The sequence below is a fragment of the Lithobates pipiens genome, unplaced genomic scaffold (genome assembly GCF_037356315.1).
Source record: "Lithobates pipiens isolate NorthernLeopardFrog02 unplaced genomic scaffold, aLitPip1_a1.2 Scaffold_18, whole genome shotgun sequence".
NCBI classification, from domain to species: Eukaryota; Metazoa; Chordata; class Amphibia; order Anura; family Ranidae; genus Lithobates; species Lithobates pipiens.
In genome coordinates this window covers 129,450,841-129,462,906 of record NW_027507758.1, presented here as the reverse complement: position 1 = coordinate 129,462,906, position 12,066 = coordinate 129,450,841, and the positions used below count along the sequence as shown (strand labels likewise).

Genomic DNA, 12,066 nt, shown 5'->3' with positions numbered 1-12,066 from the left:
AAGCACCCCGGCTACTGTTTGTGAAAACGCTGTTTACCTTGCAGCACTTTCAAAGGCAAACAGGGGAAAGCTCAGGACTGTGCCTTAACCCAGCGATTCTGCAGGGCAGCTAAAATCGCCATGGAACTGGAAGGTCCGTCTGAGCAGACAGCCATTGAGGTCGCCACAGGGGGTGAGTGATCCAGCTGTGTTTTGAGGGGCGGGGTACTCTGAGGTAGACTCCCCTTGGCCCTTTTAGACTTGAGTAGCTAATTGTTAAATTTCCTATTTTCCAGGGACTGAAGGCTCTGCCCAGGGGTCAGCATGTAGGTCTAAAGGAAAGGCTACTTCAAAGTCCAAACGCTGTGGTTATTGTAATGCTAAATTAGCACAGGACCACAGCAAACCTTTCTGCGATAGATGTATCTTTAAACTCGCAGGCAGGGAGACCGCTCAGGTCGTGAAGGAATGTAGGGCTTTACAGTCTGAAATGTTAGCCACCCTTCAATCTTTTCAAACTACTCTAGTGAAGAGCCAGGATGAGAGTCCCTCTGAGAGAGAGAGATTCCTCACTCACAAGAGAATTTTTCCACATCCTATACGGAGAGTTCCCAGGGCCAGGCCTCCCTATTGTCTGAGGTGGAGGAAGGTCAGGTCCCAGAAGTTACTTCTGGGGAGGATTCAGACCAGGATAGCCAGGGGGAGGCAAAACCTTGGGGTTTTTTGTTCTCAAGTGAGGACATGGAGGGTCTTTTAAAGGCCATTTACACCTTGGAGGATATCCAGGTCCCCTCTGCCCAAGTTTCAGCACAGGACAGGGTGTATAGGGGCCTAGGAAGGTTGCAGGCCAGAACCTTTCCCATCCACCGGTCTCTGAAGGAGATAGTCCTCAGAGAGTGGAAGGAACCTGAACGTAAGCTTCTCAAATTGAAAGCTTGGAAAAGAAAGTGTCCCTTTTAAGTGTGAGGAGGAGGAAAGATTTTTTAAAACCCCTCGTTTGGATGCAGCCCTGGCACAGGTGTCCAAGAGGTCGGATTTATCCTTTGAAGATTCTGGAAATATCCAAGATCAGATGGATAGGAAATCTGAGACTTTACTAAAAAGGGCCTGGGAGGCGAATGCGGCAGCAATGGCGCTGGCCCTAGCTTCCGCCTGTGTAGCCAGAAATACAGACACCTGGCTTGGCAAATTAATAGATCACGTCTCCCGGGGTGAGGAGACTAAAGATATTTTAGACTCACTGGAGGTAATCAGTCGAGCAGTAGCATATGTGGCAGATGCAGCGGTGGAGACTGTTAGGACCACAGCTAAGACAGCAGCACTCTTAAACTCCGCCAGGAGGGCCCCTATGGGTAAAGACCTGGGATGGAGATTTCACTTCCAAATCCCGCTTGTGTGGCATTCCCTTTGAGGGTTCCCTGTTGTTTGGGTCAGGCTTGGATCAGGTTTTGTCCCGATCTACTGAAAAGGGAAAGAAGTTCCCAGTAAAACCCAAGAGGGAAAGGGGTAAGAAATTTTTTCGAGGCCCCCACTCAAGGACTCATCATAAAGGGAAAGTTGAACAAAGGAAGAGGTGGAATCTTGGAAAAGGATAAGAGTACAATTCTTTTTTCCAGTTCCGGAGCCTCTCAGAAAGAGGGTAAATGACACCACCATAAGAGTGGGTGCAAGACTCAGCAACTTCCTTCCCCATTGAAAAAGGATTACGCAGAGTCCATATATTTTAAATCTCTTAGAAGTAGGGTACAGACTGGAATTCCAAAGTCTTCCCCCACAGAAATTTCTAATTACCTTTCCTCCCAGGGACCCAGCCAGGGCAGCGGGTTTACTGGAAAATTTAAAGGAGCTGGCAGAGCAAGGAGTCATTGCTCCAGTACCAGCCAGTCAATTAGCCCAGGGTTTTTACTCACACGTATTTGTGGTTCCAAAACCCTCAGGCAGATTTCGTTTAATAATAAATCTGAGAGCACTAAACCGTTACTTGCTTCAGAAGAGGTTCAGGATGGAAAGTATTTACTCAGTAAGAAAACATCTTCAGGCAGGAGTTTTTATGGTCACTCTGGACCTGAAGGACGCGTATTTACATGTACCCATTGCTCCCGAGCATCAGAGATCTCTGCGTTTCGCAGTCCACATACAGCAGAGAGTAGAACACTGGCAGTTCAGAGCTCTTCCCTTTGGGCTGGCGGCAAGCCCAGGGTATTCACAAAAGTGATGGCCGAGGTCGTAGCATATCTACACCTACAGGGCATAAGGTTAATACCCTACCTAGACGACTTGCTGATCTACAGTGTGGATCAGAAGCAAGCAGTGATAGACAGAGACATCGTGTTTGATGTTCTGGAAACCTTGGGCTGGATGGTCAGCCGGGAGAAGTCCTCCCTGACACCTTCTCAGTCCAAACTATACCTAGGCTACCTGTTAGATTCACAGGCACAGAAGGTGTTCTTACCAGCGGAAAAGATAGTGAAGGCCCAGAATGCGGTTGTCACCCTTCTCGAAAGAAGAGAAGCCTCTCTAAGATATATAATGAGACTACTGGGCCTCATGACGGCCTGCATACCAGCAGTAACCTGGGCACAACTTCATTCTCGACGACTTCAGTCTTTCCTTCTTGCCTCATGGGGAGGGAAAAAGGAAACATTAGAGAGGATAGTGTCCGTCACAGAGGAAGTCTCTCTCTCTCTGCAGTGGTGGCTCGACCCACACAATTTGGTGAAAGGTCGCCCCTGGGCCCAGGTAAACCCATTAGTCTTGACCACGGACGCCAGCGCTTGGGGCTGGGGGGCTCATCTGGTAGACCAGTATGCCCAAGGGTCTTGGAACCACAGCCAAGCCAGGGAATCCTCCAATTTCAGGGAGCTCCTGGCAGTAGGCAAGGCCCTAGACTATTTCCAACAGCAGCTGCAGGACAGAGAGGTTCAGGTCCTCTCAGACAACCAGGTCACGGTGGCATACTTAAATCACCAAGGAGGGACAAGGTCTGGCAAACTGAGGGAGTTAGCGCAGCAAATCCTTGGGGAAGCAGAAAGGAAGGTCCTTTCACTGTCAGCGGTTCATATAAAAGGCTCACTCAATCTACAGGCAGATTTCTTAAGCAGACAGCCCATCCTTCAGGGGGAATGGGGATTGAGCAAAGAAATCTTCTTCCTGGTTTGCAGACATTTCGGCAAGCCAGAAATAGATTTATTCGCTTCCCGGAGGAATGCGAAGGTCAGCAGATTTTTCTCCCTTTGCAAGGATCAAGAAGCAGAAGGGATAGACGCTCTTGTACAGGTGTGGAATTTAAGGCTGGCTTATGCCTTTCCCCCACTGGTACTCCTTCCCAGAGTCCTACAGAAGTTACCGTATATACTCGAGTATAGGCCGACCCGAATATAAGCCGAGGCCCCCAATTTACCCCCAAAAAAACTGGCAAACTTATTGACTCGTGTATAAGCCGAGGGTGAGACATGCCTGTCCATCCCTGTGTGTGTGTCCGTCCATCCCTGTGTGTCCGTCCATCCCTGTGTGTCCGTCCATCCCTGTGTGTCCGTCCATCCATCCCTGTGTGTGTGTGTGTCCATCCATCCATCCATCCCTGTGTGTGTGTGTCTCCATCCATCCATCCATCCATCCCTGTGTGTGTGTGTCTCCATCCATCCACCCATCCCTGTGTGTGTCTCCATCCATCCACCCATCCCTGTGTGTGTGTGTGTGTGTGTATGTGTATGTGTGTGTGTGTGTGTGTGTGTGTGTGTGTGTGTGTGTGTGTGTGTGTGTGTCCAGCCTACCTTTGTCCCGAGCCTCCGTCCCGTGCCTTGCCTCCTTGCCTCCGTTCCGTGCCGTGCCGTGCCTTGCCGTCGTGTCGTGCCTTGCCTTGCCCCCGTCCCGTCCCGTCCCGTGCCGTGCCTTGCCTTGCCTTGCCTTGCCTTTCCTCCGTCCCGTGCCCTCTTCGGCGGCCATTGTAAAATTCAAAAGCCCCGCCTCCTCCTTCGCCTGTGATAGGCGGAACACTGAATTTCCCAGCAGCCTGTGTTCCGCCTATCACTGCCTTCGTATCATCCTCGTCCGTAGTACGAGGATGATACGATGTCCGTGATAGGCGGAACACAGGCTGCTGGGAAATTCAGTGTTCCGCCTATCACAGGTGAAGGCGGAGCCGGAGGCGCGGCTTTTGAATAGAATGGCCGCTGTCTGTCTGCTCGACACGCTGATCGAGCGGGCAGACAGCGATGACTCGAGTATAAGCCGAGGGGGGCACTTTCAGCCTCAAAAAAGAGGCTGAAAATCTCGGCTTATACTCGAGTATATACGGTAACCTACTCAAGGACAGACCTGGTGCTAATAGCACCCTGGTGGCCCAAGAGGGTTTGGTTTCCCACCATTCAGAGTCTCTCGGTAGCTCCCCCGCTGCATCTGCCGGTGCAACGAGACCTGCTCAGTCAGGGTCCAGTCTTTCACCCCCGACCCGGGACGTCTCTCTCTGGCAGCATGGCTATTGAGAGGGAAATACTCTGTGACAGGGGCTGTTCGGAGAGAGTGATAGACACTCTTCTCCTCAGTAGGAAAGGCGTCACCAGAAAAATTTATGCAAAAGTCTGGAAAGTTTTCTCCCATTGGCTGCAGTCTAAGGAGGGGGTTCTCCAGATGATACCTACCATCCTAGACTTTCTTCAAGAGGGGGTGGACCAGGGTTTGGCAGTCAGCACCCTCAAAGTCCAGGTGGCAGCCCTGTCCGTGTTTTTTGATAGGAAGCTAGGACAGGAGCCGCTGATAAAAAGATTTTTGTTGGCCAGGGAAAGGGTAGTCCCAGTCAGGTCGGTCAGTTGCCCTCCATGGGACCTGTCCCTGGTATTAGATGCCCTAACAAGGGGGCCTTTTGAGCCAGTGGCTCAAATTTCTGTTAAACTTTTATCATTTAAGTTGGCCTTCCTTCTGGCTATCACTACGGCCAGAAGGGTGGGTGATATACAGGCTCTTTCGATTAAAGAGCCGTTTTTGTGCATCCTAGAGGATAGGGTAATCCTCACTCGGGATCCTCTTTATTTGCCAAAGGTGGCTTCATTATTTCATAGAACACAGGAGATTATTCTCCCGTCCTTTTGCCAGAATCCCAAGAATAAGGAAGAGGAAAGATTCCATTTCTTAGATGTCAGGCGTTGTCTCCTAGTCTATTTAGAAAGGGTGAGAGACTTTAGGAGATCCAGTCATTTATTGATCACCTTTTCAGGGAAGAGAAAGGGTCTACAAGCATCCAAAACAACGATAGCTAGATGGGTTAGACAAACCATATCCATCGCTTATAGACAGGCGTGTAAACCAGTACCAACCCGCCTTAAGGCGCATTCAGCCAGATCCCTAGCGACCTCCTGAGCAGAAAGGGCAGGCGCCTCAATCGGCCAGATCTGCAGAGCAGCAACATGGACGAGCCATAGAACTTTTCTGAGGCACTACAGAGTGGAACTGTTGTCCCCTCAGGATTTGGCATTTGGCAGGAAGGTCCTACAAGCGGTTGTCCCGCCCTAAAGGTAGGCCTGAACTTCTTGCTTATCGTCTCAGGTGTGCCGTCCTGGAAGATGACTGGAGAAAATGACCAGTTACACTTACCGGTAACGTCTTTTCTAGGAAATATTCCAGGACGGCAGGCCTACTTCCCTACCCTTGTTTTATTGGTGTGGTATATTGATTCCTCACAGAATGTTCCCTCTGACACTGGTGTGGGATTTTCTTTACCATAACTGAGGGTCTGAGGGAGGGGTGGGGACTTTTAAACTTGTTGTTGATTGTGTTTCCTGTCAGGTGGACCAGTCATCTCTCAGGTGTGCCGTCCTGGAAGATTTTCTAGAAAAGACGTTACCGGTAAGTGTAACTGGTCATTTTTTTTTTAAATGTCAGATTTTTATTTATTTATTTTTTTTTTTTGCATTTTAGCCCAAATATGAGATCTGAGGACCTTTTGACCCCAGATCTCATATTTAAGAGGACCTGTCATGCTTTTTTCTATTACAAGGGATGTTTACATTCCTTGTAATAGGAATAAAAGTGATCCATTTTTTATTTTTTTTTAAAAGTGTAAAAATAAATAAAATAAATTAAAATAAATAAGAAAAAAAAAATAAAAATTTTTAAAAACACCCCGTTACGACAAGCTTGCGCACAGAAGCGAGCGCATACGTGAGTAGCGCCCGCATATGAAAATGGTGGTCAAACCACATATGTGAGGTATTGCCGCGATCGGTAGAGCGAGAGCAATAATTCTAGCCCTAGACCTCCTCTGTAATGCAAAAAATGCAACCTGTAGAATTTTTTAAATGTCGCTTATGGAGATTTTTGAGGCTAAAAGTTTGACGCCATTCCACGAGCGGGCACAATTTTGAAGCGTGACATGTTGGGTATCAATTTACTCGGCATACCATTATCTTTCACAGTATAAAAAAAAATTGGGCTAATTTTACTGTTGTCTTATTTTTTTATTCAAAAAAGTGATTTTTTTCCAAAAAAAGTGCGCTTCTAAGACCGCTGCGCAAATACGGTGTGAAAAAAAGTATTTCAATGACCGCCATTTTACTCTCTAGAGTGTTAGAAAAAAAACAATATAAAATGTTTGGGGGTTCTAAGTAATTTTCTAGCAAAGAAAACTGTTTTAAACATGGAAACACCAAGTCCGAAAAAGAGGCCTGGTCCTTAAGTGGTTAAGCTATAGATTTGACTATCATAGTGAATAGTTCAGCCTCATGGAAGGTCAGAGGACATGCTTTTTGCTGTTCTTAAATGGCACATCTAAGTTGCAGATATTTGTAAAAATGTATTTTGGGAATTTGTCCTGGAGTTGTTTAAAAGGACCTAAAGGTAGTTTGTGTGATAAATTGATAAACATACTTGATGCCTAGTGTTTTCGAGGCCTTAAACCTTCTAAGGTTTGTACTTTTGTTAAGAGTGCATTATCCCATAAAGGAGTATAGGTGTAGTATTAGTAGAATTTTCATTGTAATCCATATTTTATTTTGTACTCAGAGGAAAGTAGAAGAATGAGTGTGGAGCAGTAGGTTGGTTTCAAGAGAAAAGCTAGGGACTCCACTTGAAGTATATAGAGCTTGAGGGCATGTGTGTGGTTTACTATCAGTGTTTAACTCCCCCTAACTTAATGTTGCAGATCACAGATCAATGTGTCTATAATTGTAAACAAGTATTTGGATAGCCATATAGAGGCATTATGGAAGATGTAAAGAATTTTTAAAAGGTGCACATGTCCAACCACAGATAGCCACAGAGGACAATACATTTTGCCCCCTCTCATAATTCAGGAGACAGTTGAGTTTTATGAAGTCTTTGAGATGTGAAAAAGTATTAATCCCCAGGTATCAGAAGGAGACAATCTGCAAGGAGCTGGCAATTGCAGGTATTGGTTCCTTGAGGGGATTCAAAGGGAGTAGAGCTGCCTCATCCCAATTATTGTTCAGTCTTGAAAACAATTCAAATTTATGAATCATGGTGATAAGGTGTTTGAGTGAATTAGTGGTGTCCTCTAAAAACAATGACATGTTATCTGCATAAAGAACACATTTTTGTTCAGTGTCATCCCTAATGAACTCTGTAATTAAAGTGAATTCTCTAATCATCATTACTATAGGTTCCACTGCTAACATAAGCTATAGAGAGGCATAGGTGGCATACTGCTCACCATTAATGCTTAATCAGGTGAACAATAAAGAATAGAGAATTTTAAACCGTTTTAAGTTCAAGCCTAGCCCGAAATGTGCTAGGATTTTCTAGACATAACCAGAACTGTTAAAAGCCTTGGCAGCGTCTAACAACAACACTGCTCTGTTACCCGCATTATTGGGAACATTCTACATATTAGGAAACACTCCCTAGATTTTAATTGATGTTGACCTGTCTCGAATAAATCCAGATTAGTCAGTATGGAACAGTTTAATAACTGGTGTAGCAAGTCAATTAGCTAAGGCTCAGAAACATAAGTGAGAGTATTTGGTTCCTGCTGCTGTCAATGAAATTCGGTGCGGAGGGCACGTAAAACAAGTAAAAGGCACAAGACACTAATTATTGGCTTTAATTTTACCCAATAGGAGTCCATAGATTAGTCCATAATACATAAATTAAAGCGAAGCAGAGAATAAACAAGGGAGAGAGGCGCCTCTAAGTGTACACGTTAAAAGCACATTAATATACATACAAATGGCAACTCACATGGATAAAGATAAAAAGGGCACATCTGTAGGTAAAAGTTTTCCATGAGAAAGATTTCTACAGCTGTTTCTACCATCAGCGGATTCCAGCGAAGACACTATGCTCCGCAGCGCCATTAGCGAAGGCATCTGACGGTTCACCGCCCTTACCCTTTTGGGATATCTCCACACACAGATGTGCCTGCTATTCACATAGACCAGAGGAGGATTGGAGGAACCTTGACCCGTTCACCTATCTTTCTCCTGAGATGCTTTTGCATACAGATGTTCCCTTTTTATGTTCTCCCATGTGAGTTGGCACTTTTTATGTTACCATTAAAGTGCTTTTAACTTCTACACTTAGAGGCACATCTCTCTCTTGTTTATTCTCAGGAGGGAGGGAGCATGCTCCAGCCACACTGTGTGTGTCGATGGATGTACACAGCAAAGCTTGGGAACAAGCCCGCAGGTGTTCCATCATAGGATGTGGCTTCCTAGGGTGGCAAACAGAAAAGAGGAGGGGCCAATGGCGCTGGTGGGGGACCCCAGAAGAGAAGGTCTGTGGCCTCTCGTTGCAATACAATTGCACAGATCAGGTAAGTATAACATGTTTATTATTTTATTAAAAACAAGAAAAACTTTAATTATACAGTACAGGACACAGGCATATTATTCATAGACCATGGGTTCAATGAGTCCTCTTTTTTATAAATGTATGAAAAACAATTAAAATGTATTAAAATAATGAATAAATAAAAAAATTTAAAATACCCCTTCCTTCCTAACACACATGTACATACGTACTGTCAGAATGAACAAACCTATATAAATGCCAATAACACACAGAATAATTTTAAGGTTGTTTAATTTTGATTAAACTCTAACCAAATACAAGGTAACAGTATTTAATGCACTTTTTAGTTTTCTGTCTACTCTAAAATGATTCAAAATTCAATTTGACTGGTTGGTGTGGGGATACTGCAGTTTACATAGTATCACTGTTTTTGCACTTCCTTATTAAATAAGCTTGTATATTGCAGAATTAATTGGTACAATCTAGTCAAAGCATGAATTTAAACATATAGTTTATAGAGCTTAAAATATTTCCAGCATCAGCTACAATACAAGTCATATATTAGATTTCCATGAAATGCTTATGAGCTTAATGATTATCCACCAAAGCACACTGCTCAAACACTAGTGAAGCTTAGAGAAAATGATCAAGCTATTTATTAACAATTGCCACTTTATTTTATGATTTCATTTTACAGCTAACCTTTGACACTTTTTGTATTGACGCACATTGTTTTCCTTTACATTTTAACAAATGTCTTAAAATGCGAATTAAATGAAAATGAGAACAGCCACAGTACAATTAGAATTGCAAAAGAAGGCATCATTTCAAATAAATTACCTGAACCATTAGAGGCGCAAGAGGCTTTCATGAATAACATGTAAATAAGGTTCTAAATAGAGGGTGTAAAGTTAGAAACCCTGTTAGGTTTATATTGCACTAACCTGTCTGCACACATACTGTACTACCATGGAATTGGAGTCTAGGTACATGGCCTGTGCTAGTGCCACAGATATCTTCAAAAACAAGGAATGGCCAGCACACCAAACAAGTAAAGTTTCATGGTCATCAGCATCTCTGTCCTGCCCCTTAGGCCAGTTGAGGTGGCTGCTTCAGGCAGCCATTTTTGTGGTGGAGAAGTAAAATATGTCCACCTCTGCTGGCATTTGCCTCTGGAGAAGCCCTGTTCATCAGGATAATGGGAGAGAAAGTGAATCTCCCAAGCAGGCCCATAGACAACCATAAAAAAAAAACATTATTAAATGAGGAATGGCCATCATACCAAAAAAGTAAAGATGCAAAATGGTTTACTTGTGACCACAGCCAAGGGGGCAATATTTCGGACACACAATGGCTCTATTTTGCAATCTGACAGACATGGACAAAGAAATGTGTACATCAAATATTTAAATACCTTCTCCCTGATCATCTCAGTTGGTCCCAGCTGGAACTCAGGTTCTGGACTTCTGGAATGTCCCCATGCTCGCTAGCCCCATAGGCTGCATAGGAATATCAATGTATACCAAAATATAACTGAGCTCCAACATCAGGCAAGTGGTGCTTGTCAGAACTTGCTGGGTTTCAAAACTCAGAAATTAATGCATGTCTGTGGGGCATTTGAGGACATAAATATCACAGTTCAAAAAATGAAGGGAAAGAGAGAAAAAAAGTGAAAGGTAAGCAAAAAAAATTAAAAATTTAATCTGCCTGCAATACCTTAGGTTTAAATCAACATTTTGCCAAGTTACCCCATGGAGACATCTCAACCCCTGTGATATTAAACAACATGTTGCATTCCAAGTCAGGAATTACACCTATAATCCTTTTATAAGGATTATACAAAAATCTTTAAAAATCTCAGCAGTAACTAAACTTCATAAACACCCTGGTGTTTTCTCTCTCGTTCATGCTGTTTAATTAGTTTTCATCATTGCAGATCCAAGAAGAACAAAATTCAAAAGCTATGCAGGATTGCCAAACTGGGAGAGCTGAAATGTGGAGAAATGAAGAAAACAAAGTAAGTCCAGGTTTACTGGTTGCAGTTTTTATTGAACCCCCTTGGGCTATGTCTAGCTATGCAGGATAACCTTTGCACATGACATTGTCCAGCTGATTCACAGAAAGGAATATCCTTTTCTATCCCTCCCTTTCTCTGCTGGCTTTGATGTCTTTAAAATGTGTGTCACAGACAGAGACAAGCTGCTTGTGATAACCAGATCCCACAAGCCAAGTAATAAATTTAATCGACTGTACTGTAATACACCGAAGTTATGACTCGTTAAGGCAGCCAAGCTGTTACCTTGTTCAATTGAGTAAATTAAGCTTTGCAACAATGACGGCCTTCCTATGTTAAGAGCCAAAGCAAACATGACACTGATAGGTATTAGAGAGGAAAATTAAGTGAAATATTAAAGCAGCAGTGCCTGCCGCAAGCTTCTTGTATTCCCCTTGACAACAATTGTGGCTTTATTCCTGTATATTAAATATTTACTGCTTTATATGAATATGCTGTCTGAGATATTTAGTAGTTATATTTTTATCTACCACAACATTTTGCATAAATGTTTTAATCCATTGATGGGGCTCCTGTTCTGTTGAAGGGAATAACTAGAACGTTAAATCTGAACTCCAGGGAAAAACCTAAAAGCGTGGAACTGCCAAAATATTTGCAATTTTGAGAATTATACTCCCCTGCCAAACAGCATGGCTAGATTGGAGATATCTGTTTTGTCCCCTGCAGCTAACTGGCCCATTCCAGCCTGTGATTGGACAGAGCAGAAGCACACTGATGAGGTCATTTCACCTTCACCCCTTTCCCATAAAATTATTAACGAAGGGAGGATGCATGCACTGTACAAAGCAAGAGAGCACTGAATGGCTCAGTGTGCTCCCATGACTTCTGGTGTAAGGAGGATTACAGGGGCTGATATTAGACATATTCTGGTACATTAGGCCCCTTATACACTGCTGTCTAAAAAATGCAGCATTTTTAGGCATACAGGTATTTTATTTTTTACTGATGTAAATGCAGACCATTGTTTTCAATGTGCCTGTACACACAGGCATGTTTACATGCACTGCGTATATATCAGCAAAAAATATATACAGACATCTGCTTTGTGTAAATTTATGCTTGTAGAACGCCTGAAGGTGCTACTTCAATGGTGGGCCTCTGTATGTAGCCAGGCTGTGTAAAAGTCTCACACATGTGGTATCGCAATACTCAGGAGGAGTAGCAAAATGTATTTTGGGCTGTCATTTTTGCTATGTACATGCTATGTGTTGGATATATCTTAAAAATTTGACAACTTTGTGTAAAAAAAAAAAAAAAGCGTTAATTTGTTT

General features: G+C 43.6%; 1 long non-coding RNA gene across 1 annotated transcript in view; it reads left to right on the top strand.

Moving 5' to 3' along the window:
• Positions 1–12,066, top strand: part of LOC143987413 (uncharacterized) — a 409,509-nt gene that overhangs the window by 45,024 nt on the left and 352,419 nt on the right. The window contains exon 2 of the long non-coding RNA XR_013276645.1: positions 10,658–10,738. This is a non-coding gene — a long non-coding RNA (uncharacterized LOC143987413). The remainder of the gene's footprint in view (positions 1–10,657; positions 10,739–12,066) is intronic.